Here is a 14022-nt window from a genome sequence, read left to right on the forward strand (position 1 = left end):
CATTCATTATTTTTGTAAAAAAAAAAATTTTTACTACAATTATATAGAAATCAGAATCACTTGATTTACTAACATTACTGATAATTATATTATCTGGAACGAGTTTTTAATCAGAAATCTTAATTGTGACTGTATATCAGATATAATTAAGTATCTCTTCATATCATTTTACTATCATATAGTATTGTAACTTTTTCTATGATAAAGGTTTCGAACGATTGCTGATTATTTATAAACAAAATACAGTATATATTGTAATTGTAATTAATTCATAGATAGAAATTTCCCTTCAATTATAAATGTTTTAAAAAAGAAATCGAATCTTTCAGAACACAAAATCTTTGATATTAATAAAAGTACCTATTATTTTAAAAATTCAAAAGTTCAAAAATTTAAAAAAATAATCATGGAAGGAGGCAGCGCACATAAATTAATAAAAATATTAATTAAAAATATTGATAAAAATGTTATAATAAATTTCGTTTATATTAATTTAATATTTGTTATAAATAATCGTGTTTAATTCAGTGCAAAACGGCTCGCATTTCTCTCAGAGTGACTGTAGATAAATTTCCATGTAATTTATTCATATTGTTCTTAATTTCATTATAAGGAGTAGTTTATTTTATTTTATATTTACTATTAAAGTACTATTATATATTATATAATATTAAAAGAAAGAACAAAGTTATATTTACATTTTTTTATTTTATTTAGCGAATGGTTTAGGACTTTATTAGACTCATTTTTAGTATGATTATTAAAGAATAAATAAAACAAAAATTTAAAGAAATAAAAACGATGTATAAGAACAATTATGATATATATATATAATATATATATATATATATATTATATTTATATATGAATCGATGGAATCGCTATAAGAGGCTAAACCGGCTTTCCTAGTAATTATCACCCAAATCATACAAGTTCATATTTAATTAATTTTATCTTAACTTATTATTGTCGGTAGGTATCTTTTACAAATTATAAATAAATAAATGTGTATATATACGGTAATTACTCAACACGACTAGAATATTAATGAAGTGAATATAATTTATTACACCGTTTCGTAAACTTACAAATAGACATGTTAGTATAAAGACATGTACATGGTTATAAAAAATTATCTTTGATCATGGAACAAATTTGATATGAAAGTGTGATTAATAAACATTTACATGATTTATTGCATTAGTACTTTGAAGGCAGGTACGTTAATTGAGAAAGTCGAAATTGATTTTAAGATCTTGACTTGATTGACAAACTTTACTTTGCAAAAGATGTATCTGCAAAAAGTTTTTTTCCTTGTATACAATTTTTTTCTGTTTTCTGTACACAATTACAATTTGTCTTTACAAAAGACATAAAAACATTCATTACTTCAGATGATATATGCAAACTATCGAATTAAAGTTCTAAAAAAGCACGATAGTAAGTCTCTTGAATATTGACAAAATAAATTATCAAGCATAAGAAAAATTTAAATGATAAATTATGAATATAAAAAATAATTAAAAATATAATTGACACTAGAATGACGGAGGTTGATTGTATACTTTTTTCACCTGATTGAGAGTCAATCTGGGTTATGGATTAGGGAGAAATAGAAATTACTTTCTGTATACCTTTGTTCCATGATAAAACAAAAAAAATATTTAAAAAAAAATGACTTGAATTTGTTATGTACATCACATAAAAAATGCAAATGAGTCAAATTAATTAACTTCGTCATTAAGTAATACGAGTAATAATGATAAGCCCCCGCTCTGGCAACCTGATATCGCGCAGTAGCGATGTCCATTTTCGCTTGGATTAAGTAATTCGTATATTTTTCTAATTTCCACCATTCACGCTGAAAGTCGCCTATAGTTAGACCCTCGAGCGACCGGTGATTCACGGTCAACGCGTTCATCGATAACACCGGGAGAGCCTAAATCAATCTACATAGATTTAGGCAAAACAATTGATTGAATATTGAAATGTCTTATGCTTTTTATTTGAAAGAAAGAAAGAAAGTTCATGAAATATTATTATGGAATATAAAATGCAACATTTTCTAAAATAGTCCAGTCATTAATAGTAAGTTCACCTCGAAATTCGAAATACCCAGATGTAAGTCTGTAAATACTTGTATATTGACACTCTAAAGTTGTTTCAAAACCTACATATGGTACTGACACCCTACATGATATCAAGCAGTAGTGATATCCGTTTTCAATAAAAAATAGACCCAATAAAGCCTTCAAGTAACAATATGCTTTTGATATGTAGCTGCAATTTATCACACAACAATGAGAAGTATCTATTATTTTCATCACACAAAAAAGAGACAACCACTGGGTTGCCTTTTAATAATACAAAGAGAAAGGTATGTACTAGAAAATACATCAGAACAGGTGGAGGGACACAAAATAGTAATAAGTAATAAAATATATATCTTTTTAAATAAAATTAAGTAAAGTTTCTTATCGCTGACACTGTTTTTATCAATATGCACAATGTTTAGTCTCTTCAATTAATTGACTGAAAAATTTAACTAATTAATATGAAAGGAATTAAATAATATGATTTTATCGATTCAAGGTAGCTTTCTAATTTTATTTTATGGATCAATGATCAACATCAAAGGGAAACCACTTTGAATATTGGAGATCGATAATTTAGTACGACATTTGGTGCCCAATTTCAAAGAGTAGTAATATGTATTTTTAATTAATAATTAACATAGACTATAGCACTATATAAAATTTGTTAAAATCTTTTCTTCAGCATTAGTATATTGTTTGGAATATTACAAATTAATATAAAAAATTATATTTCTAAGAAAATTTAATCATTTCATAGTCATTTCATAGAAAATTCAATCATTTCATAGTCATTTCATAGAAAATTCAATCATTTCATATAAAACGAATAAAATATTATATATACAATATATATATTTTTTAATCTTGCTAACAGTAAAAGGCCATAAATAGTCTTAACTTTTTTTTGATTCAGATAGACTTGAAAGGTCGAGGAAACATAAAACTGGCAAATCTATTTTTTTATGAAAACCTAAACTTGTCCTTTGAGAAGTTAATAAATAAAAAAATACACACTTTTATCATAGTCATAAGTAAAGATACAGCTGAACGTAAATTATTTACTTCAGAATAATAAGTTTTCATAAATAAATGCAAATAATTAAATATTTACTAAATTATTGCAAAACGTTTACCTCATCCATATATATGAATCATTCCACGTGTATTTCGAAACAAATTGCCAATTAAAAAACACATTTTGAAATTGGTCGTCGAATGAAAAACAACATGTTTTGTAACAAGCTGAAAATGATAACCTGACTAATTTCGTTAAAGAAGTATTGTTTCAAATAAGCCATAACGACATTTTAATAAACGTTTTAATTAATCTAATAAATTTGTGACGCTTAAATTATTACTTCCATTGACATGGTCCTATGACTAATTTCGCATTGGCAGGGGAGAACTAGGAGAAATTATTATATTTGATATAATATTAACTTATTTCGATATAAATGTTAATTTCATTTCAGAAGATCTATATTTGTCTGTATCTATATATCTATTTAATATTCATATTTTAAATTGATAAAAATAATCTAAAACATTGATATGCGGATTAAAGAAACAAGCTAAAATCTTTTATTTATATAAGATAAAAAAGCTACATACACACATATATAATATAATATAACCATATATAATATAAAATTATATTGTATTTTTTTAGTATAGTAATGGGCCAAAAATCAAAAATGAAAATATTTCCATATCTTCACGTTTCAGAGGTTTCTGAACATTTTAATGAGTTACATCAATATTCCTCCAATATTTAATTCTGATACGGAAAGTTCCAGCAATTTGCCTCAAGGCACGATGCCATGCACCACTAGTTTACTTATACTTTAATCATTGATTTATTTAAGTTTTGGTCTGAATTGATTGTCAGATACACGTAGAAAATTGAGCAATAAATCAATGGTGATTGTCAGTGAAGCAATTAGACTCTACGCATGAGAGAGGGATCTCGAACTTTCTAAGTTCATCAAAATATTATTTGAACATAAATAATCAAACATTGAAGCACAAATTTTAGAATTTTAGAATTTTGATCTTCATAGGATATTCTTTAATTCAAACAATTTCGGTGGGAAACTTTGTGAAATTAAAAATAATACCTCTGGCTTTACCCTGCCTATGGGAGAAATAGAACTAGGAGACAAACTGTTTTCAAAAAACAGCAAAAAAAAAACATTTCTACAATGATGAATTTACTATGAGTAGTTGTTTGATAAGCGTTATTTGTTGTGATATAATAGATTTGATTTTCACAATATAATTGCTCGAAGACAAATTGGACCTTTGTGCCGCACCATACCCTACTTGCTCTTTAAATAAATTTATGAAGATTTCATAATCGTCAAGCAGCCATCAATAATTAAATCATCAATAGTAACTGAATTAAGTGAAGAAAAATAATATATAAAATGTGAACAAAATTGGAATTCAAATTTAATTAGTATTGTTTTGAATTTTCGAGTAGTTTCAACTGTAACTGCCTGTATAATAAATGTTTTATTTTATAATAATTTAAAAATATAATAAATAGACTTCGTAATATTAATAAATCTTTACAGCAATGATGCAATTTTAATCTAAATGTAAAATATAGCTACTCTAGAACTAACATAAATAATCCATATTTTAAAGTAAAATTAAAACTGGTCGACAATAATACTAATCTGAATGCTGAAGGAAACCCTAATCTAAACTTATCAATTTTCAAATTTATTTAGACTTATGACTAGCATTACAATATTTGAATACTATAGATATTTTAAAATAAAATATTTAGACAAGTCTCCAAAAGAAATTAGTTATTCAGAAGTATAAAAACAGACTAACATTCTAATATCCTAGCAAGAAATTTATAGGTCAATATACCAAATAAATGAAAAAAAAATAGACCAAATTCAGAGCAGAAGTTTTTCAAAAATATCCTATTAACATATTATATTTTAGGTCTACTAATAAGTATAATTCCTTTTTAACCTTTTTTGCAATGTTTTGTACTATCAGTGTAAATATAAATATGTTATAACTACTGCTTTATTGGACATAGTTAATAGACTTATTTTTTGTAGTTTATAGTTTGATGATTTCTATATATAAATAACATAATTTTAATATAATCAAACAAATAGAATATTACCTACAGAAAGATTTTTCAACAATTTGCACCAATATCCAACCGAAACACTATCTATAACCACTTCTATTAGACAATTTACTTCAACCAACTAATTTGAGCATTCAATTTTCGCAGACTGAGATTTTTGAATATTATTTTAATTAACAAAAAAAGTGTATATACTAAAAATTAACTATTGGTGGGATTAAAGTATCCATCTGTTCACATGAAAATTCATACAAGTGTTTATTTCATTAGCGAATCAAAACAAAGTTCTACTACAAATATATTCCTCTAGCTGATTGTATAATCAGAAACTTCCGTTCCGTTCACACACTACGACGACTATGAGAAAAAGTTGAAAATTTTATGCATTTGCTTTTATCTTTAGACGATTATGTACGAAAGATTTTATTACCAAGGAGAATCTGGATGGAATACGAAGAGGAGACCGGGGGTAACAGACACATTAATGAAATTAAGACGAAAGGTACACTTGTGCCGAATGAATTGTTCGGAATAATGGATATATAATTTAGTCTAGTTGTAATTAATTTTCCACTTTAGCAAACTTCTTTTTTTAATAATAATTGGGAATAGAATATCAATTGTATCTTCCCTACAAAAAGTTAAAAATAATAATAATAACTCCAGCAAAAAAAATATTTAAACTCTGTTTATGAAATTGTGCAAATCTATACTTTTTATTGAATTATATAAAATGATCTTTAATAAAAGAATTTTCATTTTTCAAGTTTTTTATATACTTTGCATAATTTTTGAAAAAAAATATATCTAGAAAATCAAATAAACTAAATAAGAATATCCTAGAAAAAACACGTCGAAGTTTAAGAATCTAAAAATGCTGTTTAAGGTAAGTAATTTCTTATAAATTAAATATAAGATTTCTACAAAATACTCGTACTAAAATAAAATAAAATTAATTAAATATAAATATAAGAAGGACAAGAGGTATTTATAATTTAATTTAAGAAAGTATTCAGACCGTCCTTGCAAAGTCATTTACTATTGTATTGTACATTTTCAAAACTACTTTTACCAGTAACAAAAATACATCAGTAAAAAAAGTATATTTTGGACATTTAGCATATATTTTGTATAAACTTTGGAATAGGTATTTAGAAAAATTTACAATGAAATTCTAGTGAGAAAAAACCGATTTAAGTAACACGTTAAACTTTTTATAATTCAAACAGATTTATCTATGTCTCAATAAAATAATTGCAATAAAATAAAGCACTTAAAAAGACCAGAATTCAATTTAATGAAGTACTTAGTATCGTCCCTATCCTCAGGGCAAATTACTGTCGTATAGTAGATTTTCATAACTACTGTCAAGAGACGTAAATCATTTTTCATAACAAAAGAAAATCCATAACAAAGGTATTTTCTTTCGTTGTTAGTTTTTATTATAGTGAGCACCGTTCTTTAGTTTACGAGACGTTAATATAAATCTTAAGTATACGTTATTTAACTGTTTTATAAAATGTATGGTTAATCCTAAGTTAGTTCCAACATTTCTTTTTAAATAATCTTTATAAAAAATCATACACATGGGCGGGGTGAAAAGGGCCAACTAAATCTTTATCTCAAAAAGCTGTAAGCAATAAAAATGTTAAATTAAAGAAAAAATTAAGTTAAAAAACGCAATTTTATAAGAGATATATAAAAGACATTATATAAATAGTTTTTCCAACTCTGCTGGTGAATATTTTTGACAAAATACCAGATCAAGGTTATATACAGTGCAATAATCTCTGTAAAAAACGTATCCATGGAATTTATATTTTGAATCGGTTGAATAATGTAGCTATTGTTTTGTAAAATCTCTTCAAAAATAAAAATAAGACATTCGACCTGCTTGCATCCTGGCCGTCCCATTTTCCCCCGCCTATGGGGTAAAAAGGACCAGATGACATTTTATTGAGAAACAGCAAAAAAAAACACATTTCTAGAATAATGAATTATTTCTAGAAATCTGGCATTATTTTTACTGATCATAGTCAGATAGTTGTATGGCGTCCCCTGACATCTAGACCTAATTAAATAAGAAATAAGAAAGTGATCGTAGTAAACATAATCATCTTTTGTTATATTTGTCAATAAAATATTGTTTTGATCTTGAAAGTTTAAATGTTCGTATTTTCTCATGGGATTAAATCTTCAAAGATAAATTGTGTTTTTAATCATTTTCAAAGTAAATATATAGTTCATAAAACTATATAATTGGTGACCCCGACGTTTTTATTTTGGGGGAGTACTATGGCGTCCCCTGACTTCTAGACATAATAAAATTAGAAATAAGTGATCTTAGTAAACATAATCATCTTTTGTTATATTTGTCAATAAAATATTATTGGTCTTAATATTATATTATTATTAAACTATAGTTGTTTACTTGATGTACGTTATTTGTAGTGTTATAATTGGCTAGGTTTTCACAATATTCTTCAAAATATAATTGATCCTTTGTGTCCCGCCCCATGCCATGAGAAATTATTTTCTAAGGTGGAGTAAAATGCAAATTGTATTGTTCATATTTTTCTTATTGGGATTCTGCTATATTTTTTGCAATGTTCTAATAAAAACAAGCGTTGTAAATTTTCTTCAGCAAATAGACTTAAATTTTATATGTCAATGCTGTACACAACACTCTTGCTATAAATTGTCAATTAAAAATCTATCAGCCGACCGTTCAAGGATTCAATCGTTCGCGAAAAAACCATTAATTAGAAACGGAAACGGACACCATCATTGACTTACTTACATTACAATCTTATCCACGTCGATGACATTAAAAAATCACAGTCCATTGTTTGCATCAACAATAATTTTTTTATTAAGTTAAAGTATACGTCCACTTAGCACTTATATAGAGTTAAACAATACATATGTAATATATGTGTATATTGTATATTATTCGTGTACTCGTATTGTTTTGCTCTGCAACGCACGTAGCGTAATAAGAGCATGTCAATCATATTTATTAGGGCCTCCTGCTTAATGTAAGGTCCGTAGCGGCACCCTATTGCCGTCAAACGTTTGACCGTCAAATATACTGTCTGCCGAGTCAACCATTCGACGAGTCACCGAGACATTGATATTCACACGATACTATCGGCAGGATATCATCGATCCGGATTTTTGAGGATATTTGGGAAAAAATCACACTTGACCACTCTTGACTACATAGTTAGTGGTGCATGACCACACTTGACTACATAGCTGTGCATGGCATCGTGCCTTAAGGCAAATTGCTGAAACTTCCCGTACCGAACATGAAAATTAAAAAAAATTATTCAATTTTCTTTTAAAACTTAGAAAAAAAATCGATTTTTGAGATTTTTAATTTTTTTTAAAAATATTGACTTTTTTGAAAAATTTGATTTTTTTATACTTTGAAATATTTTGAAACTTTTAAATTTTTTTTCAAAGCAATCGCGATTTGTTAGCTGCCTAAAAATGAAATATCAAAGCGCATAGGCGCCGCGTCGCAGTATAACGGATAAACATTGGTACGGAAACCATAGAAAGTTTAACAAAATTTGTTATTATTATTAAAATACCTATAAAATATGTGATCATTTGATGTACATTTATTTATTTAATGTACATTTTTTACCGTCAAATGGCATATTTTTTACTCTTGAATTGAATCTCCGAAACTGCTAAACCTGCCTTTTCAAAATTAATTAATCAATTAACTAATTTTGAATTAATTAATTAATTAATTAATTAATCAGTTCTTTATTTTATCAATACAAGTAGAATGTTTTTAGAATTATTGAAAACGGACGCTCTGTTCTCTCAAACACTGAATTTACATTTTTGGCACTTCTTGCCCCGTATCTTTGAAACTTGACCAAAAACTAATCAGCATGTCTCCTGGTCATTTGTCTAATGTTTTTTGAATCGTTGAAATCAGCTGATCCGTGTTCTCGAAATCGTCTATGAAAAGTCTGCATCTGCATTCATACATGCATACATACACACAGAACGTATGGCCATTAAGAACATCCTAATATTATGAGTTTACCACAAGTTTTTCAATTAAAATATAGTAATTGACTGAGTAAACATTTCAAATTTCTACCGCTGCAATTTTAAAAGTTGCAGTTCAATTCAATTTCAAACTCGAGACGGTCAGGTGAAGTCAGTGATTTCTAAAGGATCATCTTTTGAACTTCTTAAGAACAATACTTTTAGACAACGTTTTTAGAAACGGTAAGGTGGGTCGTAAATCATAAAATCTTTGGAAACACAATGAAATATTGTGTTAAACTAACTGAGATTAGTAATACTAAATTGTTTTTATTTACGTTTGGTATTCTTCATTAATATGTTTCATTACATTAGAATTTTTATTCTTTTAACTCTATATTCTTTTAACTCTAATAAAACTCAGTGCAGGGCCACTCTTAAAATTGCCAGTCACAAAATTTACCTGGAAATTATTTTTTATTAAAAATAAGTTTTAAAGAGTACAGTAAAAATATTATGCAAATTCAAACATAGACCCTAATATGATTATCATTCATATAATTAGCAATTATTAATATTTTGAAATATAAAATGTGTTGAATTGAAAATATATTTTATTCAAATATTTAACCAATTAAATTAGTGGCAAGATATGGAATAATTGTGTTTCATTTTTGAATAAATTGTACTATTAGTTTATAGTCGCTTGAATAATTCATATAATTGGCAATAATTTATATTTTAGAATAAAATTTATTGGCTATAAGAAAATGTAACGAAATAAAATTCAGTTTTCAAATTATAAAATTTAATTTAATGTAAATATAACAAAACAAAAAAATATTATGCAAATATATGGCTGATAATTGCTGGATATGAAATAATTAAAAAAAAAATTTACTTAGTCTGAGGTGATAACTTTCAATTTAAAAAACATAACATATATTTCTAATCATACTAAAAAATATTGTTAAAGGCGCAACAACAAGTAAGATATTTATAATATGTAGTATTTAATCACGCAATTATTCTCAAAAAAAAAATTTTTAAAGCAAAATATTCATTAAACGCATATTTTTCTTCCCTATATCTGGCTACCAAAAAAATTTTAAACATTTTTTAAAGTAGACTGAATACACTAGTTAGAAAAAACGTATTAATTATATTTTTATCGTATATTCATAATTTTACAATTATATTCAATCATATCAGCTTTATACACCCATAATAATTTATTGGGTAAGTTCCAATAAGTGTGGGCAAAATATCAAGTGACTTAATCAATTAGATGGATGGAGTAGTAGTAAAGGTGTAATTGTAAGGTCAACTTTGTTTTATAGTTTAAATTTTTTATTGCATTATATTTATAATAAGGTAGAAAGTAATTAACAAATTGAAGCTTAGATCACAAAGTGGCCGTAATTTAAATCGAACAATGATTTAAATTTTGTATTAATTTTTTTGATTTTCTAGAAATCTTACGAAGCAAAAAACGTTTGCCGGGCCATCTAGTATATATATATATATATATATATATATATTGTATGATTCTGAGTTATATAGAAATTCGGAAATTTATAAAAAAAAATCTGAATTATATATATATATATACTAGCTGACCCGGAAAACGTTTTCCATGAAAAATATTTCTAGTATAAAATGTTCATACAAAAATAACTAACTGTTTGTAAATGTGGTGCATAAGTGAAATAAGCTAACAACAAATATATGAATAGTTTACCCACTGTCAAGCACGCCCCATATGAATGTTTCTTAAGTCTTGAAAAAAAAAATTGAGATGGTGGAAAATTTTACAACTTTGCCATAGATTTGTATGGTAACCACAGTTCTCTATCAAAATCTGTTGTATCTTGAGATTTTAATATGCAATATCTCTATTTTTTTTGCAAATATTGTTCTTCATGCAAACCATCTATAAACCATGTACTGTTTGTGCTCATCGGAAAATATTTGTACAATTACTATATACTTATACTTTACTTTGATTTAGCTACGTTAACTTTATTATGGATGATAATTTCATTATGAAACTAAGTATTTTCTATGCACTCTGTGTAAGAAACTCTACACAAGTATTATAAATCAGATAAACAATTTAATGCTAAGTAGCAGTTGAGAAAATCAATGTAATCTTGTTTCATAACAAGAACAACAGATTGAAAATCCTTCCGCTTGTTACATTGTCTTGACGCGTTGTGTTCTTGATACGAACTTATTCTTTAAATTAAGGATATTAGTAATAAAGCATCGAAATTACAAGACATTACACTACACTGAACATCATATATCATTTTGATGACATTTCAAATATTAAATAAGGACCGGTTTCATGGCCCTGAAAGTCAGATTTGGGATGGGGGGAACTCAACTTACAATTACTCATCAGAAATGGCCACTGGATTTTCAGACAGGTATCAATGGGAAAAGAAAATTTACGATTTTAGTTTAATATTTTACAATTTTGTCCTATCTGTCTGTATAATTTGTCAAAACCGCATGAACATTCAAAATAATGATAAAATTGATACCAACATATTTTTTAATTTTTTCTATTTTACAATTTGAATGTTTGAATATTTTTGTGATATAGAGTTCAATTTTTAATTATTCATGTTTCAAGAATTTTTTATTAGGGTAACGGGGTGATGCTTAACAAAAGTCAAATCTGAGCAATTATTCTGTGAAAACCAAACCAACTACATCAAAATAAATAATACATGTCAAACAAACAACTATCTAACAATGTTACAGACAATGTTCCAGCTACTTCATCATTATAAAACATCATTATAGAGTCTTGTTATTTTTCAAAAAATTGTCACCTAATCTTTTCTACCCCATATGTGGGTTTAGCCAGGGGACAAAAAACTAAACCATTTTGTTTTTAATTTAAAAAGATTTTATGAGATAAAATTACATTAGATCGCTATTTCCGATTATTAAGTTAAACAATAAAATTAAAAATCATAATCTAAATATGTATTTTAATACTTAATAAACAAGTGTATCAAATCTTACTACTATCATGAATTTTGTTTTCGTAAGTATTTCTGTCTAATTTATTATAATTAGATTTATTGTTTATTGAAATACAATGAATAAAAATTATATGAATACAACTTTTCTTTAAAATGCATATTTTTTAAACTTCATATAGAATCTTATCAACCTTTTTATATGGAACTTTATCATGAGAACTCATTATCAAAATTGGAACAACTATTAATTTAATTTAGCTTCTGCAGATTTTTTTTGAACTTATTTCACATTTTTATTTACTTTTTTCATATTGTTTACACTTTGCCAGTATAATGGTTTAGAAGTTCATTTTTACCCCAACAACATGTAAGATATTCTAGAAATTACACAAATAAAATTCTTGACTCAAATTCTGGAATCTAACTTCAAAATAAGTAGACATCTTATAAAGCAATTACAATAAATATATTTAAAAACTATATTCATGTATTGTAATCTAAATAACAGTGCTCAAACAAAAAATTAACAACGAAAAAAAATACTTTAGTTACAAAATTAACAATGTGGCCGTTTTTCTCCCCATACCAACGTATGAATCAAGGTGATGGCTTATACATCTTTTGACCTCTACTTTCAAATATTGTTGTTAAACAATCCCTAACTTTACTCGTTTTTTGAAATATTGGTGGTGGACCTTTTTACCCGCAGACCTTTAAGCCCTGTACCTCAATAAATATATTTTATGTGTTGTCCATAGGGCGCAGCCCCTTATTCCAAATTTTAATTATTATTTATAATAGAACCAATTCCTGTTGGCCTATAATATTTTAGAATGTTCCTAAAGGTCTATTAACCTTATCGCTATACAAAATTTCATTAAAATCGTCATTTTTTAAAATGTTATTTACGAAAAAATATCAGGCAAATCTTTACCAAAAACTAATCATCACTGATATTATTCCAAAAGTTAAATGAATGAATGAATAATATCAGTGCTGATTAGTTTTTTTCAAAAGTTGAAGGAATTTTATAAATAGGTTCAGGTTTATTGAAAAAAACTTGATTTTTTTGCACTTATGTGCTGATTATAAAGAAACGACTGTACCGACCGTCGCAAAAAACTAATCAATATAGGTCTTAATCGAGTTTCATCAAATAGATTTTGAATTTTTTAAATAGGTGCAGCCATTTTTGAGAAAACATGGACCAGAAAGTCAAATTTTGGCTCACACACGTATACTTTCTCCAATTTTGGTGTGAGGAATAACTTGAAACGTCGCAAAATTAGCAAATTAGATTTTATGACTAGAATGAACTTATTTTGATATTTTGATTCAAGAACATTTGTTAATAATATTTCACTTCCCTTTAGAATTGCACTATTTATTTCATGCGCGCGCAAATTTAAAAATCTAGGTTTAATATTAAAATTCAGTTAATATGGTAATACGAGTAAAATTGTCATTTCACTCATAATAAATATAAATAAATCAGAAGTATACAAAGAATGATAAATTGAAGTATAAGTAGTATGCTGTTACATGAATAAGAAACAAATTGTACATAGATTTTTGACGTTAATTTTAAAATTTAATGATAAGCAGAATAAATTTTCGTACCATACATTCAATTTCGCAAATATTTAGTTTTGTAATAAATTGATTTCGTCTAGTAAAATTAAATGATAAAAAGTACTTACAACATTCTGAATCTATTCCAAATTGTCCTAATACCACATTAAAGTATTATAAAAAAACACTACTAAGTCACTTCATCTGGAAATTATTTATTATT

At 26.2% G+C, this 14022-nt stretch overlaps 1 protein-coding gene across 1 annotated transcript in view; it reads right to left on the reverse strand.

The window, feature by feature from the left end:
* The window catches only part of LOC113383485 (solute carrier family 2, facilitated glucose transporter member 8-like), a 29461-nt gene extending 15439 nt beyond the window's left edge, over nt 1-14022 (reverse strand). Inside the window, exon 1 of the mRNA XM_026621748.1 lies at nt 13928-14022. The gene's annotated coding sequence lies outside the window, so the exon portion shown is untranslated. The remainder of the gene's footprint in view (nt 1-13927) is intronic.

This window comes from Ctenocephalides felis, unplaced genomic scaffold, assembly GCF_003426905.1.
Source record: "Ctenocephalides felis isolate EL2017-DRISC unplaced genomic scaffold, ASM342690v1 CF-g0.4_SCAFFOLD_03570, whole genome shotgun sequence".
Taxonomy (NCBI): domain Eukaryota; kingdom Metazoa; phylum Arthropoda; class Insecta; order Siphonaptera; family Pulicidae; genus Ctenocephalides; species Ctenocephalides felis.